We start from the raw sequence: 17,437 nt of genomic DNA, 5'->3' as shown, positions 1-17,437 counted from the left end.
CTAAATTTGAAAATTATTATTCTGGCCTTGAGCTCGAATCGAACCTGAATCATTAAATAAAACATTTATCATTTTAGAATAAGGTTTATATGAGTATCAGTTGGGAGCTTTCATATTTTTGTATCGATATATAATATGGTGTTCGAACTTTTAAAAAATGGGAAGACATTTTTATCTTAGTTGGAGTGTTTTACAGTGATCCGGAAAGTTTGTTTTGAAAGTTATAAAATCTTCAACTTTCTTTTATATTAAAAGTAAATGCCTTACAACATTTTAAGCTTTAAGAGGATATATTTTTCTTTTCCAGTTCTGTTTTATAGAAAAGAAATCTGAAAATATTCTTTGCCTGTTAGGTTAAAGGAGCCGCCTCACCGATTGCGATGTCTTTTCGTCCAGTTTGGGCTAAATTTACTTGAATACCCTTCATATTGGTTCTATGGCCCATCTCGCGTTAGCTTGCTATGTTTAGTCAAAAATTACTTAATTTTAGCATTGTGTTCTCCTAAAACAAGGACCCATTTTAATAGCTATTTATTTGTTGTTTTTTTTTCGAGTCGAAAAAGTCTGGGTTAAAAAATTGTCCTACGTGAAAGTTTATGGGATCCTGGATATACCCATAATATTTTCATGACTAATCATGCATTCCTTTTATTTTTCAAACTTGTTAAACCGAAATCCGGAAACAATGATCCAAATGAGTGAATTTTGTACCAATCGATTCTCATAAGTATCTGGATTTGAAACTTGTAGACGCACTTTATATGTATATGTATTTGTTAATCATACTAGCAATTTGTCATCGAAAAACCATAACCCACTCTCGTAGTACTACTCATCCATCATCCATAACAAACATGCACCTGTTTTTTTCGCCATAAAGTTTACAACAATTGATACACCGCTTTTTGTTTTATTTGGATAATCCGTTGCATAGTCCTATGGCCGGACTTTTACTCTGTCCTAAAAAACTAAAGGTCCGGTTTTAATTTTACTTTTGGATTTATAAAATAAAATTCTGGATTTAATAATTTCATTAGGACAAAATAGCTAAAAGTCTGAAAATATTTTTTTCTGTAAGACTTTTATTAAAAAATTAATAACAGTTTATATCCCTATCTCAAAATAAAGATTAAATGTACCAAAAACAGCCAATTATTGAATCTTATAAAACGCTCTTCTGAAAACCTTTAAAATATTGGCTTGGGCTGTTTTTGCTTTGTGATAGAGATATTTTAAACCCTCTTTTAATTTAATTTTAGGTTTCTTAGCATACATTAAGGCGCCTTAATGCAATATACCGCAGTCTTTGCATATTTTATTTATTATTTTTGGCAAACGCTTGATTGTGTTGCACATATTTCACTTCCATCAATGCAAATATTCTTGACAACAAATATTTACAATTTGCACCAGCACAAATTGCATAAATAAAAGTATTTATAAATGCAAATAAATGTAAAAACAATAAACCTACAACAATGCAATAAATTTCACTTATGCGTATGTTTCATCCTTGCAACTGTAAGCACTTTTGTGTGTCATAGGACTAGAGCAAGATGAACAAAAAAAAAAAAACGTTTTTTTTTACCTTTATCTTAAGTCGCTTTCATTTTTGTCCCCTCATTTCCATACGAATTTTTGACCCACGGAAAAGTCTTTTTCGGTAACTTCCCGTTGAGCTAGACACTTGATACTTAGAACATAGTTCAGATCTGAGACACATTACAATGCAAGTGAAAAAAATCCGCTAGGTGGCACACGGATCGAGATATACAGAAAATTAATTTTAAAATGGAAAATTTGCGTTCGACTTTTATCTAACTTCTCGGTGATCCATAGACTTGAAACTTAGCACATAGTTTACGAGTCGATGGCACTACACCTAGTGGAAAACAAAATGCCGCCAGGTGGCAGACGAGTCGAGATAAACGAAAATCCCTGAAAAAACGCAGCGAATCTTGCAATAGATTTTTGAGTAATTTCCCGGTGAGCTGGGGATATGAAACTTGTGCCGTAAATCAGAACCCGGTGACAATGCAATCTTTTATAAAAAAAAATCCGCTAGGGTGCGCATGGATCGATATTTTAGGAAAATTAATTTTAATTTGGGAATCTTTCAATCCATTTCAACTAACTTTCCGGTTACCTAGAGACTTGTCACTTAGCACATAGTTCGAGACCCGGTGACAATTCAATTTATATAAAACAAAGTTCCGCTAGGTGGCGTGCTAGTTGAGATAACTACAAATCCCTGAAAAATTAGAGGAATCTTGCGATCGATTTTTGAGTAACTTGCCGGTGAGCTAGAGACTTGAAACTTGGGCAGTAAGTCAGAACCCAGTGACAATGCAATATTTTACCAAAAAAATTCCGCTAGGTGGCGCATGGATTGAGATATTTGGAAAACTAGTTTTAAATTGGGAATCTTGCAATCGACTTTTAACTAACTTCCTGGATATCTAGAGACTTGAAACCTGAAATATAGTAAACACGGTGACAGTGCAATGATTGATCAAAAAATTTGAGCTACGTAACGCACAAGTCGAACTATTTAGAAGATTAGGCCATACCTTCATGGCTAGCCTCCTGAGTGTTGCAGGCGTTGTAGAATTCCACCTCGTTGAAGGCCCAACTCAATGCACGTCCTTGCATACTTTTAGGCGTACGCGACTTTCACCACGATTCTTTTAGACTTTCAGGCGTATGCGAATTTCACCACGATTTGCAGTTGTGCAAATTATGTAGCTGACAAAGGAGGTGGAATTCTCTTGTTATGATGCGAGGTGGAATTCTGTTGTTTTCGCCAGCGAAAATTCCACTAATTCTATTAAATCTTGCTATTTTGAACAAATAAATAAAGATAAGAATTTTCACTTGGGAATTACTTAAATTACTCATCAAAGTTGCAATTGTCTTTTTGTAGGCAGTACTAAAAAATTGAAAATAAAAAGATGATAACAAAATTTTAAGGACTACCTTTATATAAATGGACCAAAAAATAGAAGGCAATTTTTTCTTTAACACAGACATAGTCTTGTTGAATTTTGACAAAAAAACTTTAACAATAGCTCTTGTAAAAGAATTTTGGGATTTAAAATTATAAAGGTAGAGTGCGTGTTTAAATTTTAAATAATCAATTAGTTAATCCCAAGTACATGGTCTGCCTTAAATTGAAAGATTGCGCTCCACCTTTATAGTTTTAAATCCCAAAATTCTTTTACAAGAGAGATTGTTAAAGTTTTTAGTCAAAATTCAACAAGACTATGTCTGTATTAAAGGAAAAATTGTCTTCTATTTTTTGGTCTATTTATATAAAGGTAGTCCTTAAAATTTTTTTATCTTTTTATTTAGAACTCTTTTGAGATTCCTTTATTGATGTATGAATTCACTGAGAAAAAACACCAAAAATTAGCACCACACTTCCAGAAAAAAATTCTTTAAATCAGTGATTGAAAATGCTATTCTACTCTCTACTGAGCATAGAGCAGAGCCGTAGCATAAAACAGTGATAGCATTTCTTAGGCTCTACGTCGTGTGTTAGAGCCAAGCAAAAAGCAGAATATTTCTACACATATCGCTCGTTTTGAACCTTTATTCTGAAGCTATAGAAAAAAAATTTGTTGCAACTTGCTCTGTTGAAGACCGACGACTAATACCACAAGTACAAAAACAGCAGCATGAAAACGCTTCCACAGCTCCATCAACAAAAACCAGTGAAAAGATAAAATACTGCAGTACAATTCTCAAGAGAGCAAACAGCATCAAATTTATTATTTTCTTCCTATCGGTCCACTACAAATAACTAGCATACCGTGCGGAGTTTTTATTCTGCTATTTACAGAACACCATGATAGCAGAGCTAAGAAATGCTTTCACAATTTATGATACGTCTATACTCTATGCTCTGTTGATGTTCAGGGCCGAAGCCGTTGCAGAGAACATTTTTCGTTGCTACCGCTACTCTGGAGTAGCAAATGCAAACACTGCTTTGAATTTAGGAAAATTTCTTTGGAATCAGAGAAAAACTCTATTTTTGTATGAAACTTTTTATTAATTTCTGGGAAAGTTTGTCTAAATTTTTAATCGTTTTTAGTTAATCCCAGTACAATTTTGGGATATGGCCTGTCTACCTTAAGGTAAATTTATGCCTTGGTCGGTTTGCTTTCCTTTGAAATCAAAATAATGCTAGGTTTTCACTATGTCAAATTCGGCCACTAAATTAGCCATATCGTTGGAAACTACGTCAAATGCGTTTGTCGTCTATTTTCAGAACAAGGTGTCAGTTAAACTGATCAATAAGTGAAAGGGCCAATTATACTACGGTACGGCGGATTTGACATACAAATTTTATTTGCTACTGTGTTGGCAAATTTATTCTCGTTAACCAACTTTCGTCTCATCAATAAATAATAATATAATGAGTTGTGAAATAATTGATAACAAAACTTAAGCGTGAGTTTTGAACACGTACTGCCTTTTCGACTTTGATTCAGTAATGTGACATATTGGAAACGTTTTATACCCCAACTGATCAGCGGATGAGGCAGTTTTTGATGTCAAGCATATTGAGCAGATGAAAGCAAGCATATGATAGCGATGACTTTTGCCGTTATCTTCTCCTGTAAGCCGAACTCAATGAAAATGGTAATAATTAATATTAGCCGTGTTTTTTTTTACACGTAAACGTCTACACGCTTAAACTTTATATGGACTGCTAAGCGTCAATACACCTCTGAAATTGCTGCGCATAAAATGTGTACTACTAAATTTCAATATGCGTTATAATCAGATGTAACTGAAATATGTGTATATGTTTCACCCTCTACACTAATTCTATGTATTCTATGTGTGTCCATAATTCATCGCAACTGATTCAGCTATATGTTATACCCTATGGCCATCAGAGGGTTGTGTCTCCGCTTTTCGGTACACCCTGTGGCTGTAGCTAGTTATTTAACCACTGCCGCTAGATGGGTCTCCTAAGCATTATCTAAGTGAGGATAGGCGTTTTTTTTACGCGCAAACGTCAACGTATACGCGTGTATAAAAAAAACACGGCTATTAATAGCGCTTTGGAACAATATACATCCCAGGAGATTAAGGCCGAGCTGCTCTTCAAATTTGTGAATTGCTGCCTTTTCTTTTTCCTAGAAATTCGGGATATACATGTTTTATGACCAATCCAAACGGCATACGATGGGGCACATGAATTTTGCTGAGAAGCTTTTCATGGAAGAAGTACATTCGAATTGTCTGCTAAAGCACTCTCTACATCACGGCGACCTAAAAAAGTATTTCTTAACTGCCGGAATTTCGCATCCTGCTGAAATTGAATATTTTATTAGACTGTTGAACACTATTGTCATTTCATCCAGATGTTGTTAACTCAACAGCTGATTGCTTCTTCTTGGATATTTTCCATACAGCGCCTTGTACTTTAATATGTCAGTTAATCGAAATCAATGACATTCTTGACATTCTTCAGCATGGCGAATTGATTGGATTCGCTTTGCCACGACCTGGTATGGTTTGGCCTTGGGTATCTATTATTCGCTGAGAAATGTGGAGATGGTTTGACTATTGAAAAAATAACTCACACTTAAGAATTCAAAGTCTCTATAGAGACCGAGTATATTTTATCTGTCGTCAAAGAGTATTCAACCATTTACCTAAATCTGAAACGATGTGAAAGTTTGTATTCGATGAAATCTAATGTTGTGACAGTGAAAAGTGTTGATATTTTTTATTTAATCAAAGCTAAAAATAAAAGCGTAAAATGTCAGACGTGTGTCCAACAATAAAAGCAATATTGTGGGATGAGTATTTTTTTAAGCTGTCACTAAGCAGTCACATAACCTTCATGTCAGCTGGTAATTCCTATACGAAAGTAGACAGTTTGCTTTGCTGGTTGATTGGTGAAAGTGCGAGTCTCGTTTGACTTCAATTAGCGCTGTTTTGATAACACAGCGCGAATTACCTAATGAAGAGTATGTTAAGAAAATTGATGTATATTCAAAGTTTCGGTTAGAATCATTCCCTACTATGTATATTCATCCCTTTTCTTAAACATTTTTGAGAATCTCCCCAGGCCTAGTATTCTTGTGTAATGGAAGGCTTTTGAAAGAGCGTTTACAAAAAGATTTTATTTTGCGTAGACAGTGCGCTTGAAAATGGGAAATAGGTTCTACACAGTTTCTTCCATGCTTTAAAGATTGCAGCTGTGACACATTGCATAGTGTTCCAATCCCAGACGTGCCACTTGAACTCCGGTTCGTTTTGGTTGTATGATCGCCAAATGCGCAGGATGGCGCGTCCCTTGATAAGTCCGGGGGTGAAAGCACCTTCTTCGCTGCTGCCACATCAAGAGCAATTTCTCGCCATGCAACTATTTAGCTATATTGTTTCCGTGTTGGCTATGATGCCAAGGAACCTGGGCGGAAGTCCTCTTTTGTAGAAAATGGGATCGCGTGATTTATATCGAATAATGTCATCTTTATATATAAAAATCACGTGTCACTATGTTTGTCCGCGATGGACTCATAAACTACTGAACCGATTTTGAATTTGTTTTGTACTCCGTGTGTAGTTTGATCTAACTTGAAATATAGTTATATCTCAGTTTATATTCGCAATATTATTTTATTGCAAATTTTTTTATTTGTTTATACGTAATAATAAAATGTTACGTATACGCACCGGCACTCACATTTTCAGGGTTGCGGATATACTTCCGTGTAATTGATTGGTGTTTAATTAAACAACCTGCTTATCAATAAAAAATATTATAGCGAATTATATCAAGTATAGCACATCACCAGGCCCATCGAGAGGGGGGGGGCGGGGACTACCCCCGGACCCGGGGTTTCTGAGGACGCCCGCGATTTAGAAGCACTAAGAAATTTTTTTCTTAATTCAGGAGAGTCTTTAGTTGTTCCATGTGCAATTTTTAATCCGAATTTCAAAAGCAATGAATATCTGCATTTCGTTTTAATACTATAGTGGAGTGTGAAAAATAAAAATCTATATATATAATAGGAAAGGCTAAAATGTGTGTTAGTTGGTCGCCGGTGTTTGAAGAGATGCCTCAGTCGATTTTGTTCAAACGTGAACCAGGGTACCCCTAGAATGTGTTTATAGAATATGGATAACAAATGAAAGCTGCTGATGAGTGCTTTAATAGAGGGTAATTTTCATATCCCTGGGTGACTAGGATCTCGAGATATAGGCCAAAACGTGGGTCGGTGAATCCCTAGACAGTGTTTATACAATATGGATATCAAATGAAAGCTGTTGATGAGTGCTTTAGTACAGAGTAATATATTATACCGCTGGGTGACTAGGGTCTCGAGATATAGGCCAAAACGTGGACCCCGATACCCCTAGAATGTGTGGGTAAAATGGATATAAAATGAAAGCTGTTGCTGAGAGCTCTAAAGTAATTTTTATTGTGATATTCGATTTAGTCGCCTAAACCTGGTAAAACTGATAAATATGCATGGGAAGCCGAAATAGAGACATGAATTAATAATACCCACATACCTATTTACATACGTCCTATTCGATTTGCATGAAATTTGGTATATAGATTTGCCTATATTAGTGCTTACGATCCTTTTTTCCGCCCAGAGACGGACTGGGACTGGGATTAGGACTAAGACTGGGACTGAGACTCGGAGTGGGACTGGGACTGGGACTGGAACAAAAGAGATAGAATGAGACGAAGATGGAGATAGATTAAGAGAAAAGACAGAGGGAGGAGTGAATAAAAGGATTAGGAAAAAGTGAAGAGGGGGAGGGCAGAGTTAGACGGAAAAAGCTTTTTAAAATGTATGCAGGTAGGCCAAATTTAAGGCAGAACAACGTCTGCCGGGTCTGCTAGTAGAACATATATAATCCTTTCTTTGTGATAAATGAGTAATTTACAGTGAGCAGTACTCCACCGTGCGTCAACATCAACTCCTTCCATAGACCCAACTTCCGCAGCGTAATGGCTGCGGTATTGTTTAACATTGGTATAACATTTCATACCACTTCTGAAGCTTCTGAGAATCATGATTTAATCATTTCTGCTATCACACCACAAATCTTTGAGCTTATAGCATATCATTTAAGCAGTGTATCTTGACCGTCTTTGGCCAAACCTATACTCTGAGCTAGCATTCTATTGTTGGCATGGCCTCGAAGGCCATACTTTCCTGGTTTACCTTTCAGTTTAGCTTAAGTTGTGATGCCTGTAAGAAGCAGCATGTTTGTTGCACTCTCAGAAATCCTAAGATTTTCACCATTAAGTGAAGAGCTAGTTCTGCTTTAGTTTTATAAATGGTCCCTAAATGATCCTGCTTATCACGCCATAGGCACGATACGAGTATTACCACGTTATCCGCGTAGGAAACCACTTTAACCCCATTTTTGTTGGGTTGACGAAGTATGCTTCAATGCAATACCAGAAAATGGGTGACAGGACGTCGCCTTGCACAGTCCTTCTCCACGGATGTACTGTAACCCACTGGCTCGAATATAAGCGCTAATCATTCTGGATCTTTGAGGCAACTTTCTCCATTTAACTATTGCTTAACCTGCAGAAAAACTTTTAGAGTTTAAAAATATGTTTTTAGGATTTTTCTCCTTATTTGAGAAATTTCAGTTTTTTTAAATGTAGCTTAAGTACCATGAAATTGAGTATAATGGATGTGTTTTTTAGTTTGGGAACGATACCATTGCCGATTTGAGAATGAGCTAAGGTCTCAATTACTTCCCAATTTGAGATTAAAAAAAATAACTTGTATCGGTTCAATACATATACAAATGCAACATATGTATGTTAAGCTTTATATATGTATAACCGACGAAAAGCATAATCAATATTGGTAAAAATTTTTTATCTTACTTTATCTTTTCAAGCGTGTAAATAAATATGGACAAATATTTATGTATGTACGTCGCTTGATTACTTATGCTTGGCTGGTTCTATTTACAAGCATTGCGTTTATTTTGTATCAAGAATTTTTTCATCGTACGTTTAAGCTGAAATTGCCGGAAATTTGATTATATATGTTTTTAAAGTACCAAAGATTGTTCGAGGAAACACATTTGTAACAACTTCATAAAGATGCAGTAACAAAGACCTGATTGTACTTCACAAAGCGTGCATAGATCGTCGCTAACAAGAGCAAACATAAGTACAGATAAAGTTTGTATCTAAAATAGGGCTCTTCAAAACTTAAACTGTGGCTATGTTAGTAAGAGTATTGTGATGGTAGTGGTAGTGGCTTAGTCGCTGATCAACGAGTAATGGATCTAGACGAATGCACGCATTGTTCGCTATCATTCAAAAAGTATTTCGTAAATATATTATGAAAATATTATTTTATGAATTTAGAGTACCAAAGAATTAAAACAAAAGCTTGAAACAACGCGTTTAGAGTTTTGTTTGCAAAATATTTAATTTTGAAATGCGTAGGAAAACAATAGTCACCACCGATGTTGCTATTCCGCTTGTTCAGCGACGACCCACGCGTTCAGTAAATGGAATAGCGAAACAATTCGTGTGACTCAAATCTGCACAACTGTGCTATGATATGAGGACCTATGATCTGAACTACCCACAAACGCAAGCAGGCAATGTGTGATACGCTGAGGGTGAAGGTAATTTTTGCACTCTTCGCAAAAACAATGTCAAGTGAGAGAAACGCGCGCCAGCCTCATACATAGAAATCAAAATTCTAGAGACTTCTAGGCAATGCAATGTAATGCATAGCGTAGTTTAATAAAATACACTCAAATCACGTTGAACAAATATCGTTTGTCAGAGCAATGTTGCTATGCCCAGCTATGCTATGCAGGTATAATTGGCCCTTAAGACTGACTACGTTAGAAGGGAAGAGAGAGAATTGCCCTGGGTTGAGAGAACACTCGATCTTCTCCGGTTATTTCAATTGGAGCTATTTATCGCGCGACCGGAATGACTGCCGTGAGCTGCTATCAGCGCTAGCTTCATTACACCAAAGCTACCGCTACCATTTGCCTTAGATCAGTAGTCGTCAGCTAGTGAAATAATTATTCGTGCTCACTTCATACATATTAGTTTTCTCTTTCGTTTGGTAGTCGACGAACAAGCAGGGTAGTAACATCGGAGGAGGTTATTGTTTATTTGCGGAATTCTAAACAGATTTTTTTCAAACAAACGTTAATGCGCGGAATATTTAAATTGTTAGCAAAAATTTTGTTTACATTTTTTGTTAGACTCAAACAATAAAATATATGTAATTTGTGTGGCATATTTGCGATTTATTTGTTGAGTGTTAACAAACGTGCGTGCATACCTCATTGGATTTTAATCAATGATTGAACCACTACAATTACGATGATGTTACTCTTATTGACACAGCCACAATTTCAATTTTGGTGACCACTGCCTTAGAGCAGACATGAGCAAAACAATATACTCGCGCAAAGGCTTAAAGCAGATATTACAAAAGTTTGCAGCATAGCAAAAAGCAGCACGTTTTTTCATTTGCTTGGATAAATTACATTTAAGTAGATGTTGGGCATCCGAACCAGAAGGCAGGCTGTTGTTGGTTCAATGGATCAGGCAGTTGTATGTGTGTGTGACTTTTATGCATTTTGTAATAATTTAAGCTAGCTATGGTTTGCGGCATAATTGATAAAGTTTCGCTACTTATACCCGACTACCATAGAGCCGCGAAGAGTATTTTTGTATGTACCTCGGTAAAGTAATCCGACGCTGTTATTACAAAGTTTTGTCGGATGCACTGAGCTCATAAAATATTTCAATCTACTCGTATAAGAATAAGTGAGATGCAGAGTATCAGAGATATAATGAGGGAGCAGTCTGAACTTTAGAGCAGTGGTCGTCTTGAGTCTTTGCTCCTTTATCAACGACTAAACCACTGATCATCAGAGCACTAAACAACTACCACGACGTAGTTTTTAATCTCACCAATACATTTATAGATTCAATTTTGGTGACTACTACTCTAAAACAATGAGTACTCAGCGTAAGCTTGTATTAGATTGACAGGGGAGAAACGTTATATAAGGTTTACCTTTTATTTCTAATCTCACGTAAATTTTCTCACATGTGGCAAAGTTCTCGCGATCAAACTTTCTAGCAATAATATTTCGATTTTGTACAACTTTAAGCCAAATAATTTCGAGGTACTGTTACAAAACATACTAATTAAATAGCTCAGCAAAATCACGTAAGTGGGTTAGGTGTAAGCGTAGACTACCTAATCAAATTACTTACGCTCAAGTTTTTTTTTTCTTAGCAAATACCTTGATTAAAAGTATTTTGTAAATTTAGAAGAATCAAGTAGTACATATTACATACATATTCTAATACTTTTTCCAAATCTTACTGATTGCTTTACAACTTCGACACAGTTGAACAGTTTCGCACACAATGATTGTTCACCTTTCCACAAATGCAACCAATCAACGTAGTTTAGTTAAACCTTTCAAATCTACAATCTCACTACTTTACAAAGTTTATTTTTCTGCACGCTTACGAAGTCGCACCAATATGATTTTTAATTCGTTGCAATTGAATTTCTTGCGCAAATATTGATTCAAACTTTTCATTACGCTCGAATGCACTAAAGATGTATAAAGTCAGCTTACTTACACTCATACATACACCGTTCATTTGCTAAAGTCTTTTTTTTTTACATTTTTTCTTCACTTCGCTTTTTTGGCCTTTCCACTTTCAACGCTTATTTAATTTACTTCCCTTCCCCTAGCCATTGCGAGTTTTTCTAATTCTTATGCCGGTCCAAGTTTGCTGTTAACTTTTGTACCAACTATTTTAGATGTTTGCGCTTCCTGACTTGACTTAAGTCGCATCAGTATTTGCTATTGGCACGCACATTAAATCCTGCAGGAAATCGTGAACTAGTGGCAAGGTTTTATGAAAGTAAATATTGCCAATTGGTTGAAGTGTTCCAGTGGGCGTCTTTAGTCCAACATTGATTTTAATTGGTGCATATATTGATGACCCCATGTTACTCGGAGATTTTAAGTAAAATTTATCAGCAGATATAATGTGGAAATAAATAATATCTTTAGGTAGAAACTGGAAAGTGTCGACCCAAAATAGGCGCCCGGTAATCGCAAAATCCTTTTAAGTTGATGGGTGGGAAAATAAATAAGCCACATAAAAACATAGACTGAAGATTGTGAAGCATATTAACAGGATGGTTACTTAGCAGAAAAAGGTCAACTACGAGCAACCCCAAAGTTTGTTTCCGATTCACCATAGTGTACAATTTTATGCTTATTTTCATTAAAAAATCTAACTTGGTTTGTATGGCAACGATCGAAAAAAAGTCTGAGTTGATTAGTTCTGCATTAGTCGACAACTTACTACTAGTCAACTAATTTTTGTTGAAATATAAGTTATGCTACTGCCAATTGTTATATATAACCGTTATAATAAAAATATCCCTACCCGAATTCCAACATTATACCAGACTCCTTGATGAAGATGTAAAAGGAAAACATCGGAACGCGTAGGAGCACAAGAAAAAACCAAATTTTTTGCTTTTCATACATTTTTAGAAAATTTTTTAAAAGTTATACTCTTTAGCAATTAAATTTTTTTTTTAATACAATACCTTTAAATTGAGTCGCTTTCATGTTTGTCCTCTCATTTCCATACGAATTTTTGACCCACGGAAAAGTCGTTTTCGGTAACTTCCCGTTGAGCTAGACGCTTGGTACTTAGAGCATAATTCAGATCTGGGAGATATTACCGCAAGGTGGCGGACTGCTCGAGATATACTGAAAATTAATTTTAAAATGGAAATTTTGCGATCGACTTTTAACTAACTTCTCGACGATCCAGAGACTTGAAACTTAGCACATAGTTTGCGAGTCGATGGCACTACAATACGTGGAAAACAAAATGCCGCCAGGTGATGAATCGAGATAAACTAAAATCCTTGAAAATCCCTGAAAAAACGCAGGGAATCGTGCGATCGATTTTTAGGTAACTTCCCGGTGAAGTAGAGACCTGAAACTTGGGCCATGAGTCAGAACCCTGTGAAAATGCAATATTTTATCAAAAAAATTCCGCTAGGTTCGCATGGATCGAGATATTTAGAAAACTAGATTTAAATTGGGAATCTTGCAATCGACTTTTAACTAACTTCCTGAAATATAGTTTAAAACTCGGTGACAGTGCAATTTTTGACCAAAAAATTTGAGCTACGTAACGCACAAGTCGAACTATTTAGAAGATTAGGCCATACCTTCATGGCTAGCCTCCTGAGTGTTGCAGGCGTTGTAGAATTCCACCTCGTTGAAGGCCCAACTTAATGCACGTCCTTGCATACTTTTAGGCGTACGCGACTTTCACCACGATTCTTTTAGACTTTCAGGCGTATCCAAATTTCGCCACGACTTTCAGCTGTGCAAATTATGTAGCTGACAAACGAGGTGGAATTCTCTTGTTATGGTGCGAGGTGGAATTCTGTTGTTTTCGCCAGTGTTGCCAGCGAAAATTCCACTAATTCTATTAAATCTTGCTATTTTGAACAAATAAATAAAGATAAGAATTTTCACTTAGGAATTACTTAAATTACTAATCAAAGTTGCTATTGCCTTTTTGTAGGCAGTACTAAAAAATTGAAAATAAAAAGATGATAAAAAAATTTTAAGGACTACCTTTATATAAATGGACCAAAAAATAGAAGGCAATTTTTCCTTTAACACAGACATAGTCTTGTTGCAGTTTGACAAAAAAACTTTAACAATAGCTCTTGTAAAAGAATTTTGGGATTTAAAATTATAAATGTTGAGCGTGTGTTTAAATTTTCAATAATCAATTAGTTAATCCCAAGTACATGGTCTGCCTTAAATTGAAAGATTGCGCTTCACCTTTATAGTTTTAAATCCCAAAATTCTCTTACAAGAGCTATTGTTAAAGTTTTTTAGTCAAAATTCAACAAGATTATGTCTGTATTCAAGGAAAAATTGCCTTCTATTTTTTGGTCCATTTATACAAAAGTAGTCCTTAAAATTTTTTTATCATCTTTTTATTTTCAAATAATTTTCTGAATTGGAATTATTTTGCTTTGACTTTTTTAATTTCTTGATTACGCAACGTCGTTTGATGCTCTATCCAATTAAAAGCTGTTTTTTTGTTGTTGGCTAGAAGTGAATTACTTTCTGGAATCCCATAGAATACTGAGCTTTTTTTAGCGATTGATATCTTCTTTCTGGAGGGACTTTAACGAAATAACTCCATGATAGTCAAGACAAGGTAGTCATATATATCTTGATAAATTTTCAGGTAACCTAATAGAATGACTGTGCAATCTCGAGGGAGGAATATAAAAATGACATACGTTTTGCAAAGTGAAATGCCACGAGCCTATTGAGGGCGTGCCGGCTTCAGAAAGGCTTTGTTAAGATTATTCACGCAAGGCATTTATGAAGCCTTGGGATCATTATGCATGCTTATTTTCCAAACCGCTTCCGGGTGGACAAAATACAAGAGATAAGAAAACTGTATGAGAGTAGTCAAAAAATTTCTTTAAGGAAATATCTGCACGCATTGGGCACAAATACTGATCAACCACCCTGCCAAAAACTCTCACATGAATTTCGTTATATAAACCAGCGCAAGATTAGTAGGTATACACTTGTGGTTGGAACATCGCTCATAAAAAACATCGATGCTTGAACATCGATGTTTTTAATCGAAAACATCGACATTTGTGAACGATACATCGATGCCATTATGATGTTATTATTTTTATTCCACACCATTTAAGAAATGGTGACTCACATTTCTTTTTTCACTACCATAAACCATTGTGTAAAATCTACTATATATGAGTTTCCAAAAGAAACACAAAAGAAAAAAAAAAAAAAAACAATTTCATAAGGATACAGCGAAATGGAGGGAAGGGGGGGGGGGGGGGGGGGGGGGCTGTCGAAAGTGTAAATTTTGCAGTTACAACTATTATATAAAACCATTCGATGCATCGACATTCTAAAAAGCTTAACATATATGTTACAATATCGATACAATATCGATTTACCTTTGCATTCCTACCTGTTGCTGAGTTCCCCCTTTTTACGTCGCAGAAGCCGTACGTTGGTGAGAATATGCACAGAGACCACGCTACTTGAAGTATAATTTAAAAACTTTCAATTTAAACCAGCAACTCATTGACATTCCTACAGAGGTATAGTTGCGAGCATGTCCCTGATCTCTTAAGAGAGTGGTCTGCGCTTTATCTCTTTTGTCCACACTAGAGTATAATTAATCCCCTCTACTCCGTTTTCGATATAGTTGGGATTTGTCAATCTGAAAATTTTGTAGCCGATTTTAAGAAACAATAAAAAATCGGAAAATGGGCAGAATAAAAATTTTGTTGAATTAAAACGCCTCATCTAAAAAAACTCCGAGCTTTATACCGAATTTTAAGTACTAAGGCTATATGCTCCATTATCGCTTATGCTTTATTTTTATTTGTAGTTTTATTTTTATTATTGCACAATACGAATACAAAAACAAGAGATTCATGGAACATTTTACTATTTGAGGGGTTTCCAATATAAAATTTTATTAAACGATACCACATATGGCATACATGCTATATGGGGCAGAAGCATGGACCATGACAACAGCAGATGAAGCGGCTTTGGGAGTGTTCGAGAGAAAAGTTCTTCGAAAGATTTATGGACCTTTACGCGTTGGCGATGGCGATTACCGAAGAAAATTTAATGATGAGCTGTACGAGCTATACGCACACATCCACATAGTCCAGCGAATTAAAACGCAGCGGCCGCGCTGGCTAGACCATGTTATGCGAATGAAAGATTATGCTCCAGCCAAGAAAGTGTTTCTATCGGAACCCACCTATGGAAGCAGAGGTAGATGGCAGCCCCCACTCCGTTGGAAGAACCAGGTGGAAAACGACTTAAACTCCCTTGATGTGACCAATTGGCGCCGGTTGGCGAAGCGAAGGAGCGACTGGCGCGCCTTGTTGGACGGCCATAACCGTTTAGACGGTTAAGCGCCAATTAAGTAAGTAAGTAAATATGGCGAGTAAGAGGCCTTGTAATTTTATTTATTAATTCAGGCACAAACAGGTACCACTGGTGTCTCCCTAGGACATGCTCAAACAAAAGGTATCACTCTTACCCATATAAAAAGGTCAAAACTAGCAATATTCGCATACTCCTATGCGACTCATCCCGGATTCATCCGAGACTAAGAGCATTTTTAGCAGGTGAATACTTGGGTGCCTGCATACTGGTATGTTAAAGAATTTGTGTATCCTTTTTGTTTATTTCCTCACAATGCAATGCAGACGTTTGCCGTATTTTTTGTTTACTTATGTTTATTTATATTAAGTCTTGCCAACTTAATCTTGAGCTTATTGACATTCTTACATTATCTCTCTTTTGGCAGCTTAAGTTGTTGTGTATGTATTATATTTCATTTCAGATTTTTTTGTGTTTCGCTTTTTCAACAATTTGCAAAAGTTTATTCTTCACTTCCGCATTTTTGCATTGTTGCCAATTGTTTATTTATCAGTATGGCTGTTTTAAAAACTGTTACAATTCCGAAAGAGAAATATTGGCTTATCTTTTATAATTTTAAAGTTCAAAGAATTGATTAAAATCAATGGATCTGTAAATTAAGATTTTTTTTGAATATTTTGGTGGCGAAAAGTGGATACCTCGTTGATGTAGTTGTATATCCCTGCGTTTATTTGAATAGCAGTTAGGAAAATGTTCAAAGTCATTAATGAATACAAACCTGAAATAGAAGAATATAAACGATGAATAGGTGATAGAAAATATTTGGTTTAAGAAATTTTTAGTTAATAAACATGTAAATGATTAAGACAATCTCATCTTTTTCTGAAGATATCATCTTTAAAAGTCTATAATAACGAAGTCAGGTATAAAAGTATGCAATATTAGCAGACCCGGTAGGCGTTGTTCTGTCCTAGCTACATAGGTCTCTCTGCTTAAATTTTAAGAAGTTCTTACCTCTCACTATACCACCACACCACGGCGGCTGTAGACTATATACAAATGTTCCAATAAGTGTATGGAAATGCATCTTATGCAAATCAAAGCTACTAAGCTGGTGTGACAATTGCAACTAATTAAACCAGATTCCTTAGAATAATTTTTAAAGTTGATATGTACCACTAAAGCCTGCTCAGTTTGCAGCACAGAAAATCCCTCTACTTGAAGCAGAACAATTGCTATGGGGCACAGAGAATGTCGGCAATGCGTGCTTTGATATTATTGCTTTTGTTTATGTATGAGTGAATTTATTCATTTGATATGTGCAGAAACTTAATAGGCAGACACTTATCATTTCCTTCTAGTAAGACTTTGAAACAACACCGCTATCGCACTAAAATATCATGCATATGAGCAAATC

The 17,437-nt window shown here is 35.7% G+C and overlaps 1 long non-coding RNA gene across 2 annotated transcripts in view; it reads right to left on the bottom strand.

Moving 5' to 3' along the window:
* LOC137238133 (uncharacterized) overlaps positions 1–17,437 on the bottom strand; it is a 480,771-nt gene that overhangs the window by 49,262 nt on the left and 414,072 nt on the right. Inside the window, exon 6 of one of the 2 annotated variants that reach the window (XR_010949114.1) lies at positions 16,746–16,798. The exons of the other annotated variant lie outside the window; for it this stretch is intronic. This is a non-coding gene — a long non-coding RNA (uncharacterized lncRNA). Of the gene's footprint in view, positions 1–16,745; positions 16,799–17,437 lie in introns of those variants that run through there. 2 annotated transcript variants of the gene reach the window in all.

This window comes from Eurosta solidaginis, chromosome 1, assembly GCF_040869045.1.
Source record: "Eurosta solidaginis isolate ZX-2024a chromosome 1, ASM4086904v1, whole genome shotgun sequence".
NCBI classification, from domain to species: Eukaryota; Metazoa; Arthropoda; class Insecta; order Diptera; family Tephritidae; genus Eurosta; species Eurosta solidaginis.
The sequence above is the reverse complement of the archived record's forward strand: the minus strand, read 5'-3'. Positions and strand labels throughout refer to the sequence as shown.